Genomic DNA, 27,377 nt, shown 5'->3' with positions numbered 1-27,377 from the left:
GAACAATATTGATAAATGATAATATACGCGACACGCGAGCCGTTACGTATTAACTGAAAACACCGCCACCGCAAGCGCTGTGACAAAGCATGCGTGTACGGTAAGTGTGTGTGTGTATCTCCTCAGTGGGCGGGGAACTTCATGCGGGCCGCAGGGAATATTATCGAATAACATTTTCTTTTTTTGCCATAAAAATTCATAATATATTTGGCTATAACTCCATTTATAATGTTCAGATCGGATTAAAAAGTGCAGCATGCACTTCTACGGAACATTTCCAATAAGATTGGTGCATTGTCAAACTAAATTATTGTACAAGAAATTAGGTATGCATTGTCAACTATTTTTTTTCGTGATTTCAGATGCTTCCTGTAATTATACCCGGCAGTTGTCACGCGTTGTGATTGCCGATGCGTTCATTTTTTTTTTTTTTTTTTTTTTTTTAATGCCCTGGGGCTTTATTATTTAAACGACCCAAAGGTCTTTATAAATATGTTTGACAATTACACATATTTTACATACTTGAAATAAAATATATATGTATATTACACGTTGATGGAGTCACTTCCAATGAAGTGTCTCCTGCCTTAATCTAAAATCTTAAACTAAGTCGTATGGTTTCAGAAGCTTAAGACGTCGGATATCCTTGGAGTTATCTAATAATTGAATGGCCAATGGATTGACATGGTGATCTAGCCTCGTCTCGTGTTTGCGAGCAAACCTTTGGATTTCGTCTGCTATTGTAGGCAGCATCATATCACGGTGAATTGCATTGTTTCTTTCGAACCGGTAGGCTGCAGTGATGGTCCTAAGTGCAATATTTTGACAGCGTTGTATTACATCGATGTTAGACTTACTGGCACAACCCCACAATTGAATGCCATATATCCAGATCGGTTTTATAATTGCTACATACAGTAGACGTTTGTTTTCTATGGTTAACTCGGAGTGAGGTCCGACTAACCAATAAAGTTTTCGCATTTGTTCTTTAATCTGAATTTTTTTCTGACGGACGTGGTGTTTCCAGTTTAGATGAGAGTCAAGGTGCATTCCAAGATATTTTTCTGAATATTTTGTGGGATTGGTGATTGATTCAATATTATTTGGATGGTTTCGGTTTTGCGTAACGTATAGTTAACGTGCACCGATTTATCGCCATTAATCTTAATTTTCCAACGTCTTGTCCAGGCAAAGATATTGTCGATTGACCTCTGTAAGTTATTGTTTGCAGTAAGCTGACTATTACGTGTTAGACAAAATTGCTGTATCATCGACAAACATAGCTAATGTTGTGTTATCATCATTTGGTATATCAGCCGTATAGAGTAAATACAAGATAGGTCCTAAAACACTACCTTGCGGTACTCCAGCTGATATATCTTTCCATTCGGTTATCGCTTCTTCGTGTATGACTCGAAATTGACGGTCAGTCAAGTATGATTCAAGAAGTGCACACCAGGTATGTGGCAGCTGATCACGCAGTTTGATGAGGAGTCCTTTGTGCCAGACTTTGTCAAAAGCCTGAGCTACGTCAAGGAATACTCCACAGCAGTACTTTTTTTCTTCAAGAGCTTTACTAATCACATTAGTAACTCGATGTACTTGATCGATTGTTGAATGTTTGTTGCGAAATCCAAACTGATGTTCTGGTATAAGATTTTTTTCCTCTATAATCGGTTTTAGGCGTTTGAGCAGAAGTTTCTCTAAAAGTTTAGATAAACTTGGAAGGAGTGATATCGGTCGGTATGATGTGACATTTTCAGGTGGTTTTCCTGGTTTGAGCAACATAATAACTTGTGCCCGTTTCCATTGTTCTGGAATGCATTCCAAGCGAAAATAGCGTTGTATATGTGTGTAAGATGAATGATAGCTTTCTTTGGAAGTTCTTTCAGTATTTATGCGTTCATTTTAAGGCTTTTTTTTTTTATACTTAGCGCGACCCTGCCGGGTCGTTGGATTTGTAACTGATTGATCGATATAGTATTACGATAAAAACCTATATGTACCTACATTATATAGTATTATCATTAGTAAAATTAACTCATTATTCAAAACTGAAAAAACTGCACTAAATACCTATCTCAAAAATTAATAATTATTAACTTTTTGAATTTTTATTTTTTTAACTTCTAGGTTTATGTATTTCTAAAACCGTATAATATTTTAATTTTTCCCCCCTTATATTTATTGGCGAAACCACCAGTAATACACTATCAACTTTTGATTTTAAAATGGTAACATATATTAAAAATATCATGAGTTAATAAAACCATTTTTTTTTTAAAATGAATTTTCGCGTTAACATTTTTATTTGTCGTTGATTGGTTTGCGAGATACAGCTCCAGAAGTATTGGTGGTTGAAGGAGGTGTTATATTCGGCAATACGGAGTTGTTTATACTATTCGATTCTGAACGAAGTGATGAATGTATTGATTTTACAATGTGTGTTTTTTTTTTTTTTTTTTTTGTGTCTGTTTACAGCATAACTAGTCGAAATAATGTTTCAATTTCAAACTACAAGGGTGGTTTCTGATGTAAAAGTGAATATACATGGTGCATTATCAGGTCAAAAGTAAACATTTTCCAACAGTTTTCAAAAAAATCGAGAAAAACAAAAAAATAATGTCAGAAAAACGGGGAATTTTTATGCAAAATTTTGAGTTATTTATAGACCACTGAAATTTTCAATTTTTTTTTGAAGTGTCGGTAAAAAAATGTTGGATGACCAAAAAAATTTAAACATTTCATACAAGGATCCTCATGAGTTGTTCTTATTGTAGCTAAAAAAAATTTAAAATCGTAAGTCACATTTTTTTTAATAAGCGTTTATAGTTCAAAATTTTACGAAATCTGTCGAAAACGCGAAAATTTGCGAATAATTTTGAAGTTGAAAAATCATAAAATTGTTTGTGTTTATAACTAAGGATTAAAAATTCAACACTAAGTTTTCCATAAGTTTTGCTTCAAATAGCTGTAGAGAAAATTGGAAGCGTCATTATAGGAAAAATGTTTCGAGCGTTTGAGTTTTAAATTTTTATAAAATCGCGTAATGATAACGATTTATCCTCAAACCAGGTATATGTATATTTATGATAATATAAGGTATTATGAATTATGATAACTGCATGATAACTACACTAATTGATTAACTATGCCTTATGCAAAATGCGTCTTAATTGAAAAATCAAATATTTGTTTCAAAATAGAATATATGACAATATTTAAATATAATATATCCTAGACTGACAAATCCTCTCCGTTCAGAATCGTTGTTCGTATACAATGATACCTATCATTGCATTCAAATTTAATCCCATCCACTACAGTAACCTACTGTACAGCAGAGCGACATCCACGATTTACCCGATTTTTTTTTATAAGCGTTTATAGTTCAAATTTTTCGAAATCTGTCAAAAACACGAAAATTTGCAAGTAATTTTGAAGTTGAAAAATCATAAACACTTTTGTCTTTATAACTAAGGATTAAGAATACAACACTAAGTTTTCCGTAAGTTTTCCTTCAAATAGCTATAGAAAAAACTCGAAGCATCATTGTAGGAAAAATTTGAAGTGCGTTTGAATTTTAAATTTGTACGAAATAGCGTAACGATAACGATTTTAAATATTTGTTATTATTCAAAAAGTATAAGTTGTAGATACTTGAAAATTTTACCAGTTATTTAGATTGGCATTTTCTTTACATGATATAATTTTCAAAATATTTTGACTTTTTTGGAGATATTTATAGACAACTGAAATTTTCAATTTTTCTGAAAATTGTTTTTTGAAGTGTTGATAAATTTTTTTTGGCCCTATCAAAATACTTGAAAATTTAATACAAAGTTCCTCATAAGTTATGCTTATAGTGAATAAAAAATTATAAGTATACATAGGCACAATTTTTTTTTATTAGCATTTTAAGTTCAAATATTGACAAAAATTCGTCAAAACCATGAATATTTTTAAAATTTGTTTGGCCCTATCAAAATACTTGAAAATTTAATACAAAGTTCCTAATAAGTTCCTAATAAGTTATTCTTATGGTGATTAAAAAATCATAAGAATGCATAATCACAATTTTTTTTTTTTTTTTATTGATATTATAGCTTCGGCGACATGGGCCATTAGCTTTATACCTACATGATTTACATTATAGTATTCTTAAAACTATATTTATTCTAATTAAATGTATTTATCTATTTTGGTTGTCCTGAGGAATGACATGATTTTTTCGGGTTGACAGTCGGGTTTGATCGATTCGTATAAGTTGGTTGATATATCTAGTTTTTCTCTTTCTTCTTCATTTGATCGGCATTCTGTCATCAAGTGTTTTATTGAGAGGTTTACTCCGCATGTGGTGCATTCCTGACGGTGGTTGGTTCTTCATGAGGTGTCCATGTGTGAGGTGGGTGTGTCCGATTCTGAGTCGGTTTATTATTATTTCGGTTTTTCTTGAAATTTTGTATTGCGGCCAGGGATTTATGTTGTGTTTTATTTCACGTAATTTGTTGTTTTGGTTTGACCAGTGATTTTGCCATATATTTTGAGTGATTATTTTTATGTGTTTTTTTTGTGTCTAATATTGTGTTACTTTTTTGTTTGGGAGTTTCGGATACTATGGCTTCTTTTGCGTGATGATCGACTAATTCATTTCCGTGAATTTTGCAATGTCCTGGTGTCCAAATTATTTGGACGTTCTTGTTTTGGTTTTTTGAATTCTTCGGATCCAGAGAGGGGGTTCGCTAGCTATAATGTAGATGCTTTCAACCGGTCTGGATTTGAATGCTCCGATGGCTAGGCGTAGACATGTGTTGTGTATTGGGTCTATTGTTTTTAAAGCACTGTTTTTGGCTGATAGGTAAACTTCTGCGCCATATTCTAATTTTGACTGGATAAGTGATTTATGTAATTGAATTAGTAGTTTGCTTTTGGAACCCCATGTAGTGTGTGTTAGTATTTTTATGATGTTTGTTCTTTGGGATGTTTCTTTTTTGATAAGTCTTAGATGAGGTATCCATGATAATTTTTTGTCAAATGTAATGCCTAGAATTTTTATCGTGTCTTTGTTTGGGATCGTTTGTTCGTTTATTTTGAAAGTGGGAGGTTAATGATTTCTTTTTTTTGTAAAACTGATGCTCTGTGATTTACTTGGTGAAAAATTGAAGCCTGATTCTGAAGACCACTTTGTTAGGTTATTTAAACTTTCTTGAAGTAGAATTTGAATTGTTTTTGTTTGTTTGCTTCTGTAAAAAATATTTAAGTCATCTGCGAAGAGGGTGTACTTGATGGGTTCAGTAAAGCAGTTTGTTATATCATTTATGGCTATTAAAAATAATTTTGGGGACAAACTTGAACCTTGGGGTATTCCATTTTCTTGAGAAAATGTTTCTAAAGTTGTGTTGCTTAGTTTTACTTGGAATGATCTGGTTTGTAAAAAATGTTTAATATAATTTAATAAGTTTCCGTGACATAATATTGTGTTTAATTTTGAGATTATTCTATGTTTCCAAGTGCAGTCGTAGGCTTTTTCTATGTCTAAGCTTATTAAACTCATAGATTGATTTTCGGCAAATGTTATATTTATTTCGATTTGGATATATCCTAAGCTGTCAATTGTGGATTTGTTTTTATGGAATCCGTTTTGAAAAGTTGAATGATAATTTATTTTTTCTAAGTACCATGATAGCCTTGAGTTTACTATTTTTTCTAGTATTTTGCTAATATTGTTGAATAGGGAGATTGGTCTGTAACTGTCCACTTGGAATTTAGATTTATTTGGTTTCAGTAGCGGGATTATTGTGCAGTTTCGCCAGTGTTGGGAAAGAAATTGTTTTTCCAGATAATATTATATATGTGACATTGTAACATCTCGCACGGGGCCATACCCAGATTCGGCGTGGAGTGCACATTGACGAGGCTAGCATAGGTCGCCAACCCACAGCCGAGATTCGGAAACCGGAGCATATGGGATTTTTTTTTTACATATAAAATGAATAAGTGACTCGGAAAAGGGGAAAAAGTTAAAAAAAAAAAAAAACATAGATATGGGGAGTGATTATTTAAAGTATATTAGGAATAAAATTTTAATTTATGACCAAGAAAAGCCATACGGCATAAAAACTTGGCCGCAACTGAAGGTCACCGATCAGATACAATAGATCAATATAAAATATAAATACATAATAGAATAAAATATGGAATTTGACTGTATGTCAATTTCAAGCATGGCTCCGGATATCGGTCACCAGCGTATAAATAAATCAATAATAACATATCCACATAAAACATAGTATACGTATACGGATCATCAGAATATTATAATATATAATTTCAAAGAACACCAAAGGTGTCAAAACCTATTTAATTTTTATTAATACAAATTCACCGGCCAAGGTGTGGGTGTGTGTGTGTTGTATTCACAACATTAATAAAATTATACTACCATCATTGTTCAGGGCCGTTGAGCGTCGTCCCGAAGACGCACTCGGCGACTTTCTTCTTCTTTACTCCGACATGCTGTGGTCCGTAGAAGCGAAGAAAATATACTAATACGAAATGGCCGTGACCGGGCGGGTTGTTCACCGGACAGCGTTGCATAATAATGTTGCGTAATAATCATCAAATATGTTTGGCCGGTGAACTTTACATTTTTACATTATTATTACCTATGCCGTTAATGAGGTGTTAATAATACGATACAGTGTCGGCCAGTCATCCGAACCACGGGTACTAGGTAGGTATACGTGACAGTGTGTGTGTGTTGTTTGGTGTTACCTATGAGCGGAGGCAAGAGGGGACCGTGGGACGGAGAGCATTATCGCATCATGGTTCATAATAATTAATAAATGACAAATATAATTTCGATCGTTACAGAAACCCCCCTGTAGAAGTGTTTCGGACATGTCTGGATCGCTTCTACATAAAGAAAGTAAGGGAGAAATTGTGTATATACATGGATCATCAACTCAGATTCGGACCTAGTCCGGTATCACGATGTTTTGATTGAACTGTAATAGGATGGATATACTTCCTAAGGAAAATAACATTATAAGTTCCACGAATTTCATTCGTCACAGGATCAGCCACGACATATGCATTACAGCTTCTAATTTCAACGACTTTATACGGTCCTTCATATAACATAAAAAATTTCTTTATCTGGTGGTCAACGGCGGAAGAGGATCGATGTGTACGGACAAGAACTTCTTCCCCTACTAGGAATTTAACGGCTTTTCCATGGCGGTCATGACGAATCCGGCGTTCCTCAGCCCTTGTGCGTTGAACTTCGGCAGCCATGGTAAGCTTAACCATAGCGTCATCACTACGCCTCGGGGGACATTCAACAGCTTCGTATATGGGACTGTACCTGTCTGTCTTTAAAAATAGCTCACTGGGAGTAAAACCCGTCGACTCGTGAGCGGTGTTGTTTAACACCCATTCAATATACCGGACGTATCGAGGCCACTCAGTATGGGATTGATGACAATACGTACGAAATAATCTACCTAGCTCGCGCATAACCCTTTCGGCTGGGTTGCTTTGAGGATGATATACGCTAGTAGTCGTAACCGATACACCAAGGGCAGAAAGACGGGTTTGCCACACATGGCTAACAAACTGGACTCCGTGGTCTGATACAACGGTTTGAGGAGTACCATGGACTTCTATATAGTCGGTGATCATACGATTTGTTACTATAACTGCAGTAGATCGTTTGATCGCAAATAATCGGACAAATCGAGAAAAGCAGTCTAGTACAACAAAAACATACTTTACGTGATTCCACCCAGATGGCAATGGACCATACAAATCAACACAGACTCGCTGGAGGGGTGCATTGGCTAGTACATGTTGCATTTCACCTTCTATCCTTACGGTACTGACTTTTGCGCGTTGACACGTATCACAACTTTTCACAACCTTACGCACATTTCCACTTAAATTTCGAAAATAACACACATCCCGGATGGCTAAAATACATTTTTTCGGACCGACGTGCCCAAAGTGTACGTGGAATTTTGTAATCAGTTCATCAACCCGATGTAGGGGTATACATACTAGCCACCGATCAGAATCTGGATGTCGACGATAGAACAAAATGTCTCGATACATACAATATCGTTCAATAATAGCACTCAGAACGGTAGACTGATTTAACAGGAGGTCAATTATCTTCTGAAGCCCTAAATCCAACCGCTGTTCGCATAGTATATGTTGAAATGATTCGATTCGAGACTGATATTCAGAAAGTAACTTACGAGAAGTAACTACAAAAATATCATGAGAATCGGGTTGGTTACGGATTAGATCTCGATTTACTGGATTGCGAGACAACGCATCGGTTACGTTGCTGGGACCGGTTATATACTGGATTCTCAGGTCGAATTCTTGTAGCACAAGGGTCCAACGGGTGAGACGCGCATTGCGGAGTCGACAACGAAATAAAAAGGTGAGAGCCTTATGGTCAGTCAGTACGTTGACCGGGTAACCAAGAATGAACACCCGGAATTTTTCACAAGCAAATACTATGGACAGTAGTTCCAATTCAGTGATACTATAGTTTTTCTCGGCGGCGTTTAAGGTTCGACTAGCAAATCCGATCGTTTGTCGCTCGTTTAATGAATCAACTTGAAATAATTCCACCCCAAGACCAAGTCGACTGGCATCGGTTTGTAAATAGAATTCTGACTTGAAATCAGGATGGGCAAGGAAACGTTCAGTAAATGCAGATTTAACGGAATTAAAATTCGCCAGATCTACCTCGTTGAATCGCCACGGAACTCCCTTCTTGAGTAACGCAATTAATGGACCGATCAAAGAAGCATGGTGGTCGGTAAACTTCCTATAAAAGTTACAAAAACCTATAAACGACTGAAGGTCTTTTTTGTGTCGAGGAACTGGAAAATCATGAATCGCCGACAGTTTTGATGGGTCCATTGACATGCCTGACGGCGTGATAATATGGCCAAGAAATTTAATTTTATCACGAAGAAATTTGCACTTGCTAAATTTTAAAGACATACCTGAGACAGCTATTTTCTCAAATAAAAGACGGAGGCGACGCATGTGTTCGTCAAATGTCTTTGATGACACCAATACATCGTCGACGTAAATATGAAGATCTCCCAATCCCTCTTCGTTGTGGTTTTCAACCGGATTGGAGAGAACTGACTCTAGGGCCTGTTGGAATGCGGTATTGGATATGTTCAAACCAAATGGTACGACACAAAATTGGTATGTTCGGCCGTCGTACACGAACGCGGTATACTTCCTAACGTCACGGTGTAGAGCAACTTGCCAATATCCGGCCGTAAAATCGATACTAGAAAAAATTGCTTTTCCTCCAAAACGGGCGAGTAGTTCGTCAAGAGGGGGCGATGAATCACGCATAGGTTGTATTATCTTATTCACCCGTCTGGCGTCTAAACATAGTCGAACAGAACCATCTGCTTTACCAACACATATAATTGGGTTACTATAAGGCGAGGAACATCTTTCGATGACCCCCCACTCTAACATATGAGCCAATTCCTTTTCAACTGCAGGACGGCGGGCAAACGGTACTGGATATGGGCGGATCTTGAAAGGAATATCCTCACTGACATTGAAACGACAGGTGTATAACAAATTTAATCCGGGACGAGTGCGAAAAATGTGGTGATGATCACGAAATAGATCAACAACTTGATCAAATTGGTGAGACGATAGATTAGGGACCGATAAAAGGTGTTCAGTTATATTGCCAAAAGGTTCTAGATCGTCGTCTACCCGTACACTACAGATTACGTTGTGGTTTGTGGGCGTTTGGAGTTGCCGCGAAATCATTTCCACACTAGCTATACAATGCTCAGGTATCGATTTCGCATAATCTTGTGGTGAGATGGATAATGTAAATAGAGTATCTAAACGGTTAATGGCTTCATCATGTGAATGTGAAAATGGTATATTAATTGACCAGCGGGGAAGACATACAACCCGTTCAGAGTAATCTAAACACACTTTGTTTTGGGTCAACCAATCATCTCCTAGGATAATAGAGGTCGCTAGATGAGGAACAACAAGACAAATACAATCAGAGGTATGACCGAGAACAGAGAATGGTATAAGAACTTGGGTAGTGACTTTCCGGCTACGACCTTTTACGGCGGTGGATATGGTCACTCCCGTAACGGGTAAAATCGATAATTGCTGTCCCTCCGGGATGCTTCGTTTGATAGATGCAAAGATCTCTTCAGATATGGCTGAAATAGAAGCACCTGAATCAAGTAGGGCGTTGAATGGTTTATTATAAATAGAAATTGACAACTCGGGACGTTTATATTTTGGCGAGACTCCATCTGTGACAATCTGGGTGGACGGTGTATGTTCATGGATATACGAGACAAATATAATTTCGATCGTTACAACATAAAAGGAGCTTTCCGTTTGAGGGGAGGTGGTGGATAAAAGAGTAAGGTATTCCATCTGGGCCGGAGCTTTTACTTTTACATTTGGATAAGGCGTGAATTATTTCGTTGATTGAAATTTTTTTGTTTAGTTGAATTTGTAGTGGATTGTTATGGTTGACTTCGGATTGAATCGGTATCTTTTCTGTATTGAGTTTTTTTTTTTAAATTCGGTAGTACAGTTTAAATTACTACTATTTTTTTGGAAGTATTCTCCTATTTGTTTTGCTGCTTCTTGCTGAAGGATTATGATTTCATTGTTGAGTATGCTAATTTGGTTGTTACGTTTTAGGCTTTTTAACGATTTAATTTTATTCCAGACGTTTGATGGGTAAAATCTTGCCAAGAGTTAATTTTGCTTTTTTTTATTAAGTATTTGATATGTGCTCTGTGTTTAGCTTAATCGCTGCTTTTATCTTCTCGTTCCACCACGGTACTTTTGGTTTGTTATTATTTGTACATTTGCCGATTGTTTTTGTGGCTGTATTTATAATAAGATTTGTGAAGAAATCTATTAGTTGTTGTGGTGTTGAATTATTGGTTATTGAGTTGTTCATTTGTATTTCTTTTTCAATTATGTCTGAGTAGAGTTGCCAGTTTGGATGTTTTAAATTCCATCTTGTGTCAGGGATGTCATTTGTGTCGCATTTCCGAGGTATGATAGATATAAAGATTGGTTGGGATATGATCGCTACTGTATATTTCGGTGTCCACTGTCTAAGAGATTCGATGGGCAAGTGCTGAGTTGGAAAAGGATAGATCGATTGCTGACAAGTTTCCATTGTGGGGATTTAGTCGTGTGTTACTTCCTGTATTTAAAAGGGTTAAATTATCGTTTTTTAATAATCTTTCTATTGCTTTGCCGCGTTTGTCCGTTGTTAATGAGCCCCATATTTCATTGTGACTGTTAAAATCGCCCGTGATAATGTACGGCGAAGGTAGTTGACTAATTAATTGGTTAAGGTCATTATCATTAAAATTTGTTTGATTAGGTATATGTACATTGCATACAGTAACTATTTCTTTACCGTGAATTATTATCGCAATTGCTTCTAAATTGGTTATTACTAATAACTTATTAATAACTTATTAGGTTTATTTGTGTACTGAAGAAAATGTCGGAGATGTAGATGGCTATACCACCGCTTGCGTGGCGTGTATTTGTACGATTATTATAGTATCCCGTATATGCTGGAATGTTTCCTATTGTATTATCTTTAAAATTTGTTTCTTGTAGGCATAATATTTTTGGATTGTGTTTTTGGATAATTGTAATTCGTTGTATTTTTTATAGAATCCATTGAGATTCCATTGTATTAAATTAAAGTTTTGAGATGTCATTAATGAATTGAATGGATATATATTATCTTGATTGCGTGTGTTTATTATTGTTGATGTTCTAATTAGTCATTATCTTCATATATAGGTATCTATAATTCAAAAAGTGCATTTGACAATCGTGTTAAGTGGTTTTTAATCGATCTGTTGTTGATAACTGGGTATATGAGTTCAATAATTTTAATTAGTTGATTGGGTTCGATATTATAGTTATCACATAGTTCTTTTTTATCATTGCAGGTCTGAGCGTTTTCTATTAAAGCTTTGAATTGCTTAAAACCGATTGATATATTGGTAGCGTTGTCGATAAAAATTTGTTTTGCTGGTTCTAATATTGCGTTTAACTCGGTGGTTGCTTGCGGATTGATTCGTGATATTTTGGCTTTTTTTACGGTGAGGTCTTTATGGATTTTGGTGGCAATCGTGTTTTGTACATTATCGATTGTTGAGTCTTCCTCAAAGTTTCGGGATATTGTTGGTGAGGAGGGCGCGGGTCTTTTGTTGTCCATGAATAATACGAGGTCGATATCCTCGTTATCGGTGTTATTTGTTACAGTAGTTATAATTGGGTTTTCTACAGGGTGTTCTTTTTGTATGTTGCTTGTTTGGATTGTTGTTATTGTGTGTTGATGTTGTATGGTGAAAGTATCGTTTATTTTTCCAAAATTATTCTGATTTTTTATGGTTGCTTCTGTGGATTCATTGCAGCTGGAGGAAGTGTGAACATTTTTTTTTACATATGAAGCAAGTTAGTGAATCATCCGAAAAAAAAATTCTGTGATTAGTTCCTTCGTGATTAATAAGTAAAGAATTAGGGAGATTTATGATGGTTTCTGTGGATACGAACATTTGTCTTCGGAAACTAAAGATGTGTCCAAAACCTTCTTTTTTGACGCCGGCTCTGAGATGAATTATTTGGCTGGTAGGGTTTATACCAATGTTGCTAAGTTTGCTTAGAATTGTTTCATTTGGTATTGTTGAGCATACGTTTGATATAATTATTCTTTTATCGGGGTTAAAGTATTTTCTTATTTTAATTGGTTTTTCGTTAATTATTATTGGTGTTGGGTGATTAACTACGCTGTCTACCAGTTCTACCGATGATAGGAATATGCAGAATCTATCTTTAAATATGCGTGACATGATAATAATATATTACATAATATATCTTCCGGTTTGGTTATTTCTGTTATTGCATATATATATTCATGGTGTTGAATGGGGTGTGGTACAATCGGCCGACAGACATTTGGTCGACAGACATTTGGCTGACACGCAATAGGCCGACATACTAAATGGCCGACAAATTTATAGGCCGACATATTAAATGGCCGATTAAGTAATTTTATGTTGAGATAGGTAAATTATGCACACACACAGATATATATATATATAGGTGATACTTATTCTTAAAAATAAAATTTAGTGTATTGTTAATAATTACCCACAACGTGTTGTTGCTCTTTTCTCATTTCCTCAATTATACGATACACCCCAACGTGATCAGCTCCTACTAATACTTTCCATCTTTTGTGCCATGCTTCGACTTTGTTTTGTGTCCTTGGAATATTGTTTTCATGATTGAAATGTATTGACCAAAATGATGGTGGAAACAATGGCTCATATCGAGATACTATTCCATTTCTAAATTTCCTTCGTACTTTTCCATGCACGTAATTTTCTTCAAAGTAATTTTGAATGTCATAGGGTAATGAATCTTTCAATTGATCAAAAGCATTAGGTATATCTGATGGGTGTAAAAATGCAAGTGACCACATACATCGAAGTTGTAAACTAAATTCTTCATTTTCTCCATATTTAGTAGCCAATCCACTAGACTGGATTTTTCGCCAAATATTTTGGCCTAAATGAAAAAAACACCCTTTTTGTTGGCATTCTGGAAATACTTTAAATGCAGCATTAATTGCAGCTTTTTCGAAATCTGTTATAATACATTTTGGTGAAACATCGAAACCGAAATCATCACAAATTGATATTAGGTCTTCGAATAAACGTTCGTAACAACATTGTTGTTTACTGGTCATTAAAACATATACTAATGGCAAAATTCTAGAATTATTTCCACCAACAGGTGCATGTATAGTGTACATTTGTAAAAATATACTTGGCACAGTTTTAAATGTACCATTCATAACCCAATAATTGGCATTGACAAGTTTTGATATTTCATCTTTAGTAGAAAAAATATATATTTTGTGACTCTCAATAGTACTTTCTTTTAGTAAAAATGTTTGACCATTAAAAGACTTACATAAGTTAAGAGGAATATCTATTTGTGAAAGACTTGTTGGTTCTGGTGGTTTCTGATGTTTTCTACACCGTGAAATAATTTTTCGCGTTGCTTCAACTGATGGCATGTATGGCTGAGAATTGACGGGGATGCGACTCGTTGCTTCCTGTATTATTTGCGAAGGTTTATCTCTCGAAGACAGAGCTTTTGAAACAATATATTTTATGTTTTTCTTTACCAACAATCGGCATGGGTCAGGCCCATGGTTGTGATTTAAAAAAGAATTATCTTTAACAATATGATTACCATCAACAAGAATTGTTACTGCTCTTGCATTACAATATTCATTATTACTATTATGCCGTTTAGTATGTTTCCTCTTTTCACATTCCCAATAATATTTATTGTTACGGTTTTTGTTTTTAATCATGATAAAATTGTCAATTAATAATTTTGTACCAAAAATTTCAATTTTATATTCCATAATTATTTAATGCAAATACATAAATTAAATTAAACAACGACACAAAAATGAATGCAAAGACGCGGCGTGGTTACGAATCAACTGAAACAGTATTTATGAACATGCAATAGCAATACCCACTGTAGATTACAGGCTATAGGTATTAGGTATCGTTAAATTTCGATAAGTTATCGATAACATTATTACAACAAAAGACAACACTACGTTATCGAATTGAAAATGTATAGCTTATAAATGTATACTTAATTTATTTTAGTGTCGGCTTTTCGTAGTGTCGGCCTTTTGACCTTGTCGGCTAAAATAGTTTCAGCTATCTGACTGTCGGCCTATATAGCCGTCGGCCGTTTGGATTCGGCCGGATGTCCGGATCCCGTTGAATGTCATCAGTTATTTCGATTATTATCGCTTGTTCTTTTTTTGGGTTTCGAGTTTTAGCTGCCGCATTGACGAATGAAATTTGGTTTTCATTGGTTATTAAGTTTGAAGGTGTTTGTTTTGGTGTGGATTGGTCTGGATTATTGTTGAGCTGTGGAGTTGAGTTGGTTTTGGCATTTGAGGTTTTAGATGTGATCTTTAGGTTATTATTAGGTGTTTTGATTGTTTTGTTGTTGAGATGTAGATTATTAGGTGCTTTAGTGGCAAAGAAGTTGTTTTGGCCCATTTTTATGGGCGATTTAGTATTAACGCTCATTGTAGGTTTGGTGTGGTTTACATTATTTTAAGTTCACTTACCTTATTTTGTTTGCTTATATTCGATTTGTGCCGATAGAGACGTTATCGTTGTGCAGATGGACTTTGCTATGTGCGACCGTCTCCGTTGAGCTGAACACGCGAACTGAATTTTTTTTTTTTATTAGCATTTGAAGTTCAAATATTGACAAAAATTCGTTAAAACCATGAATATTTGCAAATTATTTTATAGTTCAAAATTCATAAAAATGTTTGTATTTATATATAAGGTTATAAAATTCAACACTAAGTTTTCCATAAGTTTTTCTTCAAATAGCTATAAAAAAAATTCGAAGCGTCATTATAAGAAAAATGTTTTGAGCGTTTGAGTTTTAAATTTTTTTTATGAAATCGCGTAACGATAACGATTTATCCTCAAACTAGGTATATGTATATCTATGATAATATAAGGTATTATGAATTATGATAACTACATGCAATGTTTTTGGAAAAATTGATTAACCATGCCTTATGCAAAATGCGTCCTAATTGAAAAATAAAATATTTGTTTCAAAATAGAATAGGTATATGACAATATTTAAATATAATATATCCTAGACTGACAAATAATCTCCGTTCAGAATCGTTGTTCGTATACAATGATACCTATCATTGCATTCAAATCTAACCTACCCTAGTCAGAGGTCCACCCCACCACCTAATATACATCCACTTACCCACTTTTTTGTAATTTGTTACTTTTAAGAGCAACCAATACAATATTTATCATTTCAATACACTTTGTTTAATCTAAATCTGTATTTTGTAGCTATATAACGTGATATTGGCAAAGTTATTGACATTATTTCGACCGCTACTTCCAAAGACAAAATAAATTCAAAATTTAATACTAATTGAAGAAGTCCATTGCATTTTGAAAGTATAGTTCCATCTGTAGTACCTATTATATTTTCCAAAAATATTACAATAGGAAAAAGCATATCCGAAAATCACGTCACGTTTCGCATAGTTTTATTAAAAGAACAGATTTTGATGTCGGTAAATGTTCAGTGATTAATTTTATAAACAAATCAACTCTTTTCGGGGAATCACAAATAAAACTACATATTTCTTTAACGGTCGAAAATAATTTTTTATGGGTAGTACATTGTAAGCTTTTACAATAATGTTAAATTTAACCGATTAGATACACAATGTGACGCTTTTGGTTGTAAATTAAGAATTTTACACTGTCCTTCACCTCCTTTATAAATTTGTCTGTTATGATTGAACCACATATATTTATCAATTCATTTTGAACAGTTTTACTGACAAATGTCACGTTTTTATACGCCGATTCAAAATGTTTACGAAGATTTTCTTCACCATCGTCTATTCTAAATAATAACAATTGTTTAAATATTCCAATATTTTGATTCTTAATTGCTTGAATTTCATGAACATTTGCTGTATCGTCAATAGTAATCAATTTTTTAAAATAAAAATTAATAGTTTTAAGTATGGGAATTATTTTTTTTTCTTCGACTGTTTTAATTAATTGGTCATCAAGTTGAACTTCAATGGTTTGTTGTTTACCTTAGATACATCTAATAAATTCAAATGATCGTAATGTTGCAGTTTTATGATATTCTCTTTCAGAATGTTTTTTTTAAAATCATATAAAGCATCTTTGTACTTAATTAAAGGAGTTTCTTTCAAAATTCCAAGCCTTTGTCTCCCAATATCGCCCACCTTTGGCCCAAAAAGTACACAAACATTGCAAAAAGCTCCTTTACTTAAATTACTATAAACTACCACCAATTGTATTTATTTATCCATTCAATACGAAAACTTCTACTATGACCATTTTTATCTTTTGTTACTGAAAAAATATAATTTTTATTTGGAGTCCACGTTTTACTTAAATAATTATAAAGTTGACTTATTTCTTTTCATATTTTAACATTACATTCATCTTCAACTGCTCTTTAGTATCATTAATTTCTGACAAATTAGTGTAAACAGCTTGTTTTTGTTGTGAAGCAGTTTCATTCAAAAGATTTTCACTTGTAGGAGTACTATTTCCATCAACTTTTTTTTCTTAAAGAAAGAAGTAAATACTTCTCTTTGGCGTTTTTGTGACATTATATAACGAAAACTACCAAGAAAAGACGATACTCATACGCAGTGGCGTGGTGAACTCGAATATTTTCAGAGGCAAGTATATTTTGCGATAACCCACCCACCCACCCATCAACCATAATTTTGTCTCTCAATTGGAAATAGAGTTGGGGGGGGGGTGATTACTTTTAACAGGCAATTGTACTTATTAGACAGGTATTATTACCAACTAATGGTTAGTAACCACTGCCTACTGGATACTAGCTTTCGTTTATATCAATATTAGACAATATTAAAATATAATTTTATGTGTTATTTTCCTAAATTCGTTATTATGAATTCAAATTATTTCCCATCCAACCACACTGGTCAACCACCAAAAAAAACTGAGAGGCGGCCGCCTCTCGATTACCCCAATCGCCACGCCACTGCTCATACGTGTAATAACGACAAAAGTAAACTAAACCAATTCATACAATTTATTAACCTATTACTAATAATTGTTACAACAGTATACTTATTAATTAGTCTGTGTGTAAATACTGTAAACGATAAACCTCCACACTAATCAGTATTATTGTTATTTATAATATTTATATTATTATCATTGTAAATTGTAATTCATGTTAAAATATTATTATATAATTGATAGGACTTTCTTCAATCGTGACATCATTGCGTATGATTATCACCTAGGTACCTATATTTATTATTTACTTTTTGCAGAAAATTATAATTATAGAACCAGTGATGGATTTATCAAGGTATAACCTAAGTCTTTAGTGGTAATACGATAGAATTCTGTGGTGATACCATTTTAATTTTTAGATAATTATTAGTGAAATTGTGATTAAAATAATGTTGTCATATTATACTTTCAGTTTTTCACTTATCATTCTTGGGTAATAATTCGGTATGTCTATTTAGTCGATAAATTAATAAAAGATTAGTTTTCAAAATACAATAGTAATCTTTATTTAATTATTATTTATTTTGTTACTTTAGATTCAACGATATCGAATTTATCACTAGCTCCTGGACTTTAAAATTATTGGAAAAATAATAAAAACCACCAATACTTTGAGAAGCTATATCTCGAAAACCAATCAACATTATAAGTACTTAGAAATATAGAACTGTTATTATGTGTAAAAAAGATCTCTCGTGGTAGAAACGAACATTCAAAATACTAATTAAAAGATAAACAAGATTTACAAATGAGATATAAGTTAGATGGAAACCCAAGATTGCAAAACAGCATACATTCTTCCATTTGCAATATTTATTATTTTGGTATCATAAAATACCTCATAATCAAAATATTAAGTTCATTTCTAATAATAAATTAATTTATGAATATTGGGGTTCTTTCCAAATATACAAATGTATCGTAAAAATAAATAGCTTAAAAATATTGTCCTTAAGATCACAATACATTAATACCAATGGGCAAAGATTATTATAATGTCTGATATACAGATATACTTAAAAAAAAGGATCAAATATAAATAAAATCACTTACCTGTTAATTACAACATTAACTTACTAGTATATCCACATAGCTTCACATGCATTTCTATAACATTTAAAATTGTGATTAAGTATCATAATAAATATTGATTAATTTAACTCTCTCTCTCAAAAAAAAAAAAAAAAAAAGCAATAATGGGCCACTAAATATCTTGACAATTACAATTGATTCATTACCTACACATTATGTACCTATATCTTTGTACAAACCGCTATTTAACCATAATTAAAGGATATACAATAAAACATGACATCAACTACCTACGAGTATTACTTTTATAACTTTTCAAAATATCAATATATCATATAATATATAAAATAATAATTATTAATTAAAAAGATTACTTGTACATCTTGCTAAAAATAAAAAAATATATTTTTGTTAGTCCATCATGACTATTTATTAAAAATTTTGATGTAATCAGTATATATTAAGGCCCTAGTCATTATTTATATTCTGAGCGGGGCATATTGATTTTGCAATGATGTGTGTGTGTTTTTTTTTATGTATGATGTGTACACGATAAATTGTCGTCGACAAAGTGCTTCGATTTTAAACTTAAGTAACTTTTCCGATTGGAAAATGAATCTAGTTGTTGCATTGGACTGGTCAAATTTTGAAATTCCCAGTAGTTTTCAAAACTACCGAGAAAAACAAAAAAAAAAAATTAAGGAAAAACGGAAATGTTTACGTAAGATCAATTTTTGAGAGACTTAAAAAAATTAAAAATAAATAGTCACAATTTTTTTAAAATAAGGATTGAAAGTTCGAATTTTGACAAGATACGTCAAATTCACTAAAATTGGCAATTTATTTTGTGTTAGAAATTCATAAAAATTTATCTTTTTAAATCTAAAATTTGAAAATACTATACAAGGTTTTTCATCAGTTTGTCTACTTTTATCAAATAAAAAATGTCTACCGGAAAGTCAAATTAAATTTGTATGTGCATTTAAATTAAAACATTGGATATTCACTCATTTCTCTTGTACCGATATTATTATTTTGTTGTTATTCAAAAACGAATAACTCCAGAGAATTGAAATTTACACGATATGTTTATATTATCAATTTATATACTTGATAAAATTTTCAAAATATTTCAACAAGTTTTAAGTCATTTATAGACATTTGAAATTTTCCATTTTTTTATTTTATAAATATGAATAAAATTTAATTCATTGGCAAAAAAACTTGAACACATAATACAAAGTTCTCCATATGTTTATATAAAAGCATTTGGAAAATGTTGAAAATACAAGGTACTTTAAAAAATTAATTTAATTCAAAATTTACAAATTCTTATGTTGTTAAAAATTTATAAAATGTATTATTTTAGATTCTGAACGAAGTGATGAATGTATTGATTTGACAATAATGTGTTTTTTTTTTTTGTGTGTGTCTGTGTAGTTGCGTGTACAGCATAACTAGTCGAAATAATGCTTCAATTTCAAACTTTGGGGGTGGTTTCCGATGTAAAAGTGAATATCCTTGGTGCATGGACACAGGTCAAAAGTAAACATTTTCCAACAGTTTTCAAGTTGACCAAATCGATTTTTTTATATGGTTGTAATTCAAAAACTAATCACTGCAAATACTTGAAATTTTCACCAAATATTAGTGTTATCTATATAAAGCTTTATTTTCAAAAATTTTTGACTTTTTTTTGAGTTATTTGAAGTGTCGGTCAAAAAATGTTGGACGACCAAAAAAACTTGAAAATTTAATACAAGGTTCCTTAAGAGTTGTTCTTATTGTAGCTAAAAAAATTAAATTAAAAATCATAACTCACAATTTTTTTTAATAAGCGTTTATAGTTCAAATTTTTCGAAATCTGTCGGAAACACGAAAATTTGCAAGTAATTTTTGAAGTTGAAAAATCATAAATTTTTTTGCGTTAATAACTAAGGATTAAAAATGGTGTCGCGTCAAAATGTCGCGGTAAAAATGTCGTGTTAAAAAGATCGCAGCAAAAACGCCGCGATAAAAATGTCGCCAAAACAAAAATGTCGCAGGTAGTAATATATCGCCGTAGTCGCCGATGTGGCTTACAGTTCCGGTTTTCATTCGGTCGTAGGTATGATTAGATTAGATTAAAGTAACATAGGTAATAAAACGAAAATAAAGTTCAGTATACATATTAGTGTGTAATCTGCAACCGTAACAGAAACTCTATAATATAATATAATCTGTACATTATGGCATTTGAGTATATAATAAACCAAAAAAATGGAAAATTACTGAATTTTAATTCTTTTTTATACAAGAAAGAAAGAGAAAACGAAAATAAAATTATTTGGAAGTGCGTTGGAAGAAATGTCGCGGTCGATTACATTCATCTGGACTAAGTGTAGTTCATACTACTGAACATAACCATGTGGCCGATATTGCAAAAGTTGAAGCTAAAGAAGCAATGGCAAGACTTAAAAATATTGCAAAAACTACTCAACTTAGTACCCATTTCAGCATTTCAGCATTTGAATCTCTGTTGGATTCCGAGTTTTATAGAGAAAATGAAGATAGTCTATCAGGTTTAATCAACTATTTCGAAGACACATGGATCGGAAGACCCTGCCGGAGAGCGAGAAGAGCCCCTTTCTTTTCTATAAATGTATGGAATTGTTATGCATTATTAAAGTATGATATTCCACGAACTAACAATTCAGTCGAGGGTTGGCATAATTGTTTTAGTTCAATGTTAAGTTCTCGTCATCCATCTATTTGGATTTTTATCGATTCACTGAAAAAAGAAGAAAGCTTAAACCGTCTAAAAATTGAACAGTATATTGCTGGCATCAAACCTCCGAAAAAGAAAAAATACAAAGATTCTGCAATTCGACTTAAAGCCATATGTGATGATTATGAAAATCGATCAATTAACGACTACCTGCGTGGAATTTCGTATAACTTCCAATATCAATTGACATAAAAATACAATTTATTTATTTGTGTAAACTGTACATTATAAAATTATTCGATATATAGATTATTTCTGGACGCAATTTTATCGGCTGAAATACCAGATATCTTATCATAATATCATTGTAACTAATTTTAAAATATCAATATAAAATATAAATGCGATAATGAACACTGCGACGAGCAGTTTGTAATCTGTGTTCGTTTTACGTATAATAGGTATTGTGTATTGTGTAGTACTACTCTGTACTCTATAAAATCAATTTTTGGCAACATATTTTTGCATATAAATCCGAACCCTAATTATAATATATTAGTATTATATTAATCATATTTTTGACATCGCGATATTTTTGTTAGTTGTTATCGTTGTTCGTATACAATGATACCTATAATTGCATTCAAATTTAATCCCATCCACTACAGTAACCTACTGTACAGCAGAGCGATATCCACGATTTACCCGATTTTTTTTTATAAGCGTTTATAGTTCAAATTTTTCGAAATCTGTCAAAAACACGAAAATTTGCAAGTAATTTTGAAGTTGAAAAATCATAAACATTTTTGTCTTTATAACTAAGGATTAAAAATACAACACTAAGTTTTCCATAAGTTTTCCTTCAAGTAGCTATAGAGAAAACTCGAAGCATCATTCTAGGAAAAATTTTAAGTGCGTTTGAATTTTAAATTTTTGCGAAATAGCGTAACGATAACGATTTATCCTGAAACGATTTAAAATATTTGTTATTATTCAAAAAGTATAAGTTGTAGATACTTGAAAATTTTATCAGTTATTTAGATGGGCATTTTCTTTACATGATATAATTTTCAAAATATTTTGACTTTTTTTGAGATAATTATAGACGACTGAAATTTTAAATTTGTCTGAAAATTTTTTTTTGAAGTGTCGATAAAATTTTTTTGCCCCTATCAAAATACTTGAAAATTTAATACAAAGTTCGTCATAGGTTATCCTTATAGTGATTAAAAAATTATAAGAATACATAGGCACGATTTTTTTTACTAGCATTTGAAGCTCAAATATTGACAAAAATTCGTCAAAACCATGAATATTTTTTTTTTGTGTTTGTCATTACGTTTTGGGGCAGTAAAAATGCTTTGACTTTTAACTTCAGTAAATTTAATTTAACTGAAGTACCTTGTTAAATCAGAAAGTGAATCTAGTTGATACTTCGGGGGATCGAAAGTAAAAAATTCTTAATATTTTTCTAAATAACCGGAATAAACAAACTAAAAATTAACGGGAAAACAGGAAATTTTACGTACAATCAGTTTTCGACAACATCGATTTTGATTTTTGATGTAACTTTAAATTTTAAAACGAATGACCATTGATACATGAAATTTTCACCGAATGATAATAAAATTGCTATTAACATATTATTACAATAGCAGTTGTAAAATAAAATAAATTCATAGTTACAATTTTTTTTATAAGCATTCAAAGTTTCAATTTTGACAAAAAACGTAAAAAACACAAAAATTCACCAATTATTTTAAGCTAGAAATTAATAAAAAAATATCTTTTTTAAACTAAGATTTAAAAATTTAATAGAAGATTCCTTACAAGTTTTTCAATCTTTATCACAAAAAAATGTCCACCGGAAATGCAAATTAAATTTTTATAAGCATTTGAATTTCAAATATTGACAAAAATTCGTTAAAACCATAAATATTTGCGAATTATTTTATAGTTCAAGATTCATAATATTGTTTGTATTTTTATATAAGGTTATAAAATTCAACACTAAGTCTTCCATAAGTTTTTCTTCAAATAGTTATAGAGAAAATTTGAAGCGTCATTATAGGAAAAATGTTTTGAGCGCTTGAGTTTTAAATTTTTATGAATTAGCGTAATGATAACGATTTATCCTCAAACCAGGTATATGTATATCTATGATAATATAAGGTATTATGAATTATGATAACTATATGATAACTACACACTACACTAATTGATTAACCATGCCTTATACAAAATGCATTAGTGCTTTCAACATTGATATTTGATTATATAATAGCTACCATGTACAACGAAATACTTTATATTTTAAGTTAGAAAGGTTAAAAATGAGACAACGGGAAGCGAGTAACTATTATTAAGATGCGAAAAAAGAAAATATTTACAAAACAAATTTAAGGAGGCAGAACAAGATTTTACTAGTCACAATAAAATGAACCACTCATTATTAAAAACAATGTTTTTATTAAAAAATTATGTTTTTAAATACTTTTTATCCTTATAATTTTTTAAGTTTTTTACTTTTTTGAATGACAACCTAGAGTTTTAATATCATATTCCAAAGCAGAATATTTTTCTAAGTATTTTGATACAAAAAATCGAATTTTGGACGAGCAGTTTATGAGTTATAAGTATTTTAAGTTTGGACAAGTGGAGTAGTGGACAAACATTTTGAGGGGTAACCCCGTACCACTCCACTCCGCCAATATAAACTTTAAATACTTATAACTCAAAAACTACTAGCCCTTAATTCTGAACGATTTAAAAAAAAAATATTATACTAGACATTAAATAATTCGAAATTCGATGTGCAATTATATTGAAAATATTTGGTGTTATATTTTTTGTCGAAATCTGGTTTTCGCTAAGCCATATGCTCCTAGGCCCTCGTATACCGATAGTTAAACATCTGTGTAAAATGCCAAGAACCACTGCGGTGTTTATAGTTTCCAAAAGAATTATTTACTCAAGTGATACACTGTATAGTGGTTTGTTAGTTGTTATTTTTCTTGCAAAATGAAACGATTTAACATTTAAAAACATTTTTCATATTTTCCTTGAAAAAATCATCACATAAATCGACATAATAATAGAACTTAAGTAAAGTGTAAATTACACTGATTAATAAAATACATTAAAATGTATTTAACATGTCAAAACTAATTGTCAAATAAAATTATTCTGATAAGCACGGTTGTTTCACTAGTATAGTAGGTACCTTATATATTTAGTATAACTACTTGAAACTATTATGATAAAATTTAAAAGCCATAAATGCAGTAAAAAATATAACTTCACATTCGTGTTGTGCTGGATACTAATTGCTGTGTAGAGTATAGGTGATTTATAAGCCCGTGTTTAAGGTAGCAAAATGTTTTGGAATCAGGAATTTGATTTTTGAGATAATTTTATTTACAAAAACTACTTTATAATTTATGTTTATTATATTTACCTATATAAATAGTATCGAACACGTGTGTTCTTATATCAGTTATATCCCTTATAATACAACACCTAGTTATTATTTTTTTTATTTATTTCAAATATACGCGTACAGGAACATTATACGCATACCTCTTAACGTAGTCCAATTTATCTCTTGTCTTCTTAAACACAATGATTCATAAGTGATTACATAATTAATTAGCATAGCGTATTAATAAATTATAGAAGTAAAAAAAAAAACACGCAACTCTTGTATGGTGGCCTGCAGTATTATAGTAATAAATTCATTATTATAAGTTATAACTATTAAAATTTTAACGAACAGGACTTTGTCTGTTTTATATCGAGATTATTATTATTATTAATATCGTGAGTACAATATTTTCATGTAGACTCGGGAAAATAAATGTTATTTTCGTTAGTAATAAAACAATTGAATACTTGAATAAAATATTTAAAAATAGAAAACCAACACATAATATTTTTTAGGTAGGTATATTATCATAAAAATTATCGTTATTTTTAGGTCGGTCCGTAATATCTGTAACACATATATTTTAAGAATACTGCTGAACCGCGTGATATTCCATGCAGACATGCAGTGATGTTTTAGATTCTGATGAATGTATTGATTTTACCATGATGTGTGTGTGTGTGTTTTTTTTTTGAAGCATTTGAAGTTCAAATATTGACTTAACACGTAAAAATTACGGCAATTTTCAAATTATCTTAGATCGAAATTCATAAAAGTTTTTCTTTTTAATTCTAAGATTTGAGAATTTAATACAAGGCTCATAATATATTTTTACAATAGCAGTTAAAAAATAAAATAAGTGTATAGCTACAATTTTTTTTTTACATGTATTCAAATTTTAATTTTGACAACATACGTAATAATCACAAAAATTCGTGAATTATTTTATCCTAGAAATTCATAAAAAATTTTCCTTTTATACCTAAGATTTGAAAATGTAATACAAGGCTCCTAAAACAGTTTTACAATAGCAGTTGAACAATATAAGAAATGTATAGTCAGATTTTTTTTTTTACAAGCATTTAAATTTTAATTTTGACAACATACGTAAAAATCACGAAAATTCGCAAATTATTATAAGCTAGAAATTCTTAAAAAATTTTCCTTTTATACCTAAGATTTGAAAATTTAATACAAGATTCCTTACAAATTTGTCAATCTTTATCATAAAAAAAATGTTCACTGGAAATTCAAATTAAATTTTTATCAGCATTTGAATTTCAAATATTGACAAAAATTCGTTAAAACCATGAATATTTGCAAATTATTTTGTAGTTCAAAATTCATAATATTGTTTGTATTTATATCTAAGGTTATAACATTTAACACCAAGTTTTCCATAAGTTTTGTTTCAAATAGCTATAGAGAAAATTTGAAGGTCATTATAGGAAACATGTTTTAAGCGTTTGAGTTTTAAATTTTTATGAAATCGCGTAATGATAACGATTTATTCTCAAACCAGGTATTCGTATATCTATGATAATATATGGTATTATGAATTATGATAACTACATGCAATGTTTTTGGAAAAATTGATTAACCATGCCTTATGCAAAATGCGTTCTAATTGAAAAATAAAATATTTGTTTCAAAATAGAACAATATTTAGACAATATTTAAATATAATATATTATCCTAGACTGACAAATCATCTCCGTTCAGAATCGTTTTTCGTATACAATGATATCTATCATTGCATTCAAATTTAATCCCATCCATTACAGTGACCTACTGTACAGCAGAGCGACATCCACGACTTACCCGCTTTTTTTTTAATTTGGGGATGTTTACTTAGTGGCAAGCTTATACCAAATACATTTGATAGTACAAATGTTGCTAGTAGAAATTCAGGCTGTTGTATAGAATACAATAATAAATATGCTTCTGATGAAGAATCTTTTTCAAACCAAGAACATACTTTTGTTAGGCCGTCGATAGTGACATCAAATAAATCAACAAAAACAAGTATGGAATCATGACAGTCCACCCATCTAGTAGAACAAAGTAATTTTAAATGATTAGCATTTGAAGAAGGATATAATATGGAAGATATTGATTCTGTTAAGACATTGTTTCTTTTGCTATATTATTAACGGACTGAACATTAGAAGCAGCCGAATTTCTGACTAAATTTTTAACTCCAGACATCCACTTACAAGCTTTTTAATTTTTAATAATGATTTTGATTTCGTTTATCATTAAATAGACCTTAAAAATTTAATCTTATAAAATTAAATCAAATAATTGGCATACATTTTTATTTTGTATAAGGTTATAATAACATTATATTAATTGTTATGAGTTTGTAAATTAATTCAAAAAAATTTACAAATTACTGCTGATAAATGATAAATATAAGACAATAAAATAATTTAAT

At 31.4% G+C, this 27,377-nt stretch overlaps 1 long non-coding RNA gene across 1 annotated transcript in view; it reads right to left on the bottom strand.

The window, feature by feature from the left end:
• The window catches only part of LOC107171598 (uncharacterized), a 32,646-nt gene that overhangs the window by 5,114 nt on the left and 155 nt on the right, over nucleotides 1–27,377 (bottom strand). Inside the window, exons 2-3 of the long non-coding RNA XR_016191931.1 lie at nucleotides 19,184–19,195; nucleotides 18,855–18,884 (exon numbers count right to left, since the gene is read on the bottom strand). This is a non-coding gene — a long non-coding RNA (uncharacterized LOC107171598). The remainder of the gene's footprint in view (nucleotides 1–18,854; nucleotides 18,885–19,183; nucleotides 19,196–27,377) is intronic.

This window comes from Diuraphis noxia, unplaced genomic scaffold (assembly GCF_037042655.1).
Source record: "Diuraphis noxia isolate RWA-SAM2 unplaced genomic scaffold, SU_Dnox_SAM2 contig0005, whole genome shotgun sequence".
In the NCBI taxonomy this organism is placed as follows: Eukaryota; Metazoa; Arthropoda; class Insecta; order Hemiptera; family Aphididae; genus Diuraphis; species Diuraphis noxia.
This window is presented reverse-complemented; position numbering and strand designations above follow the sequence as displayed.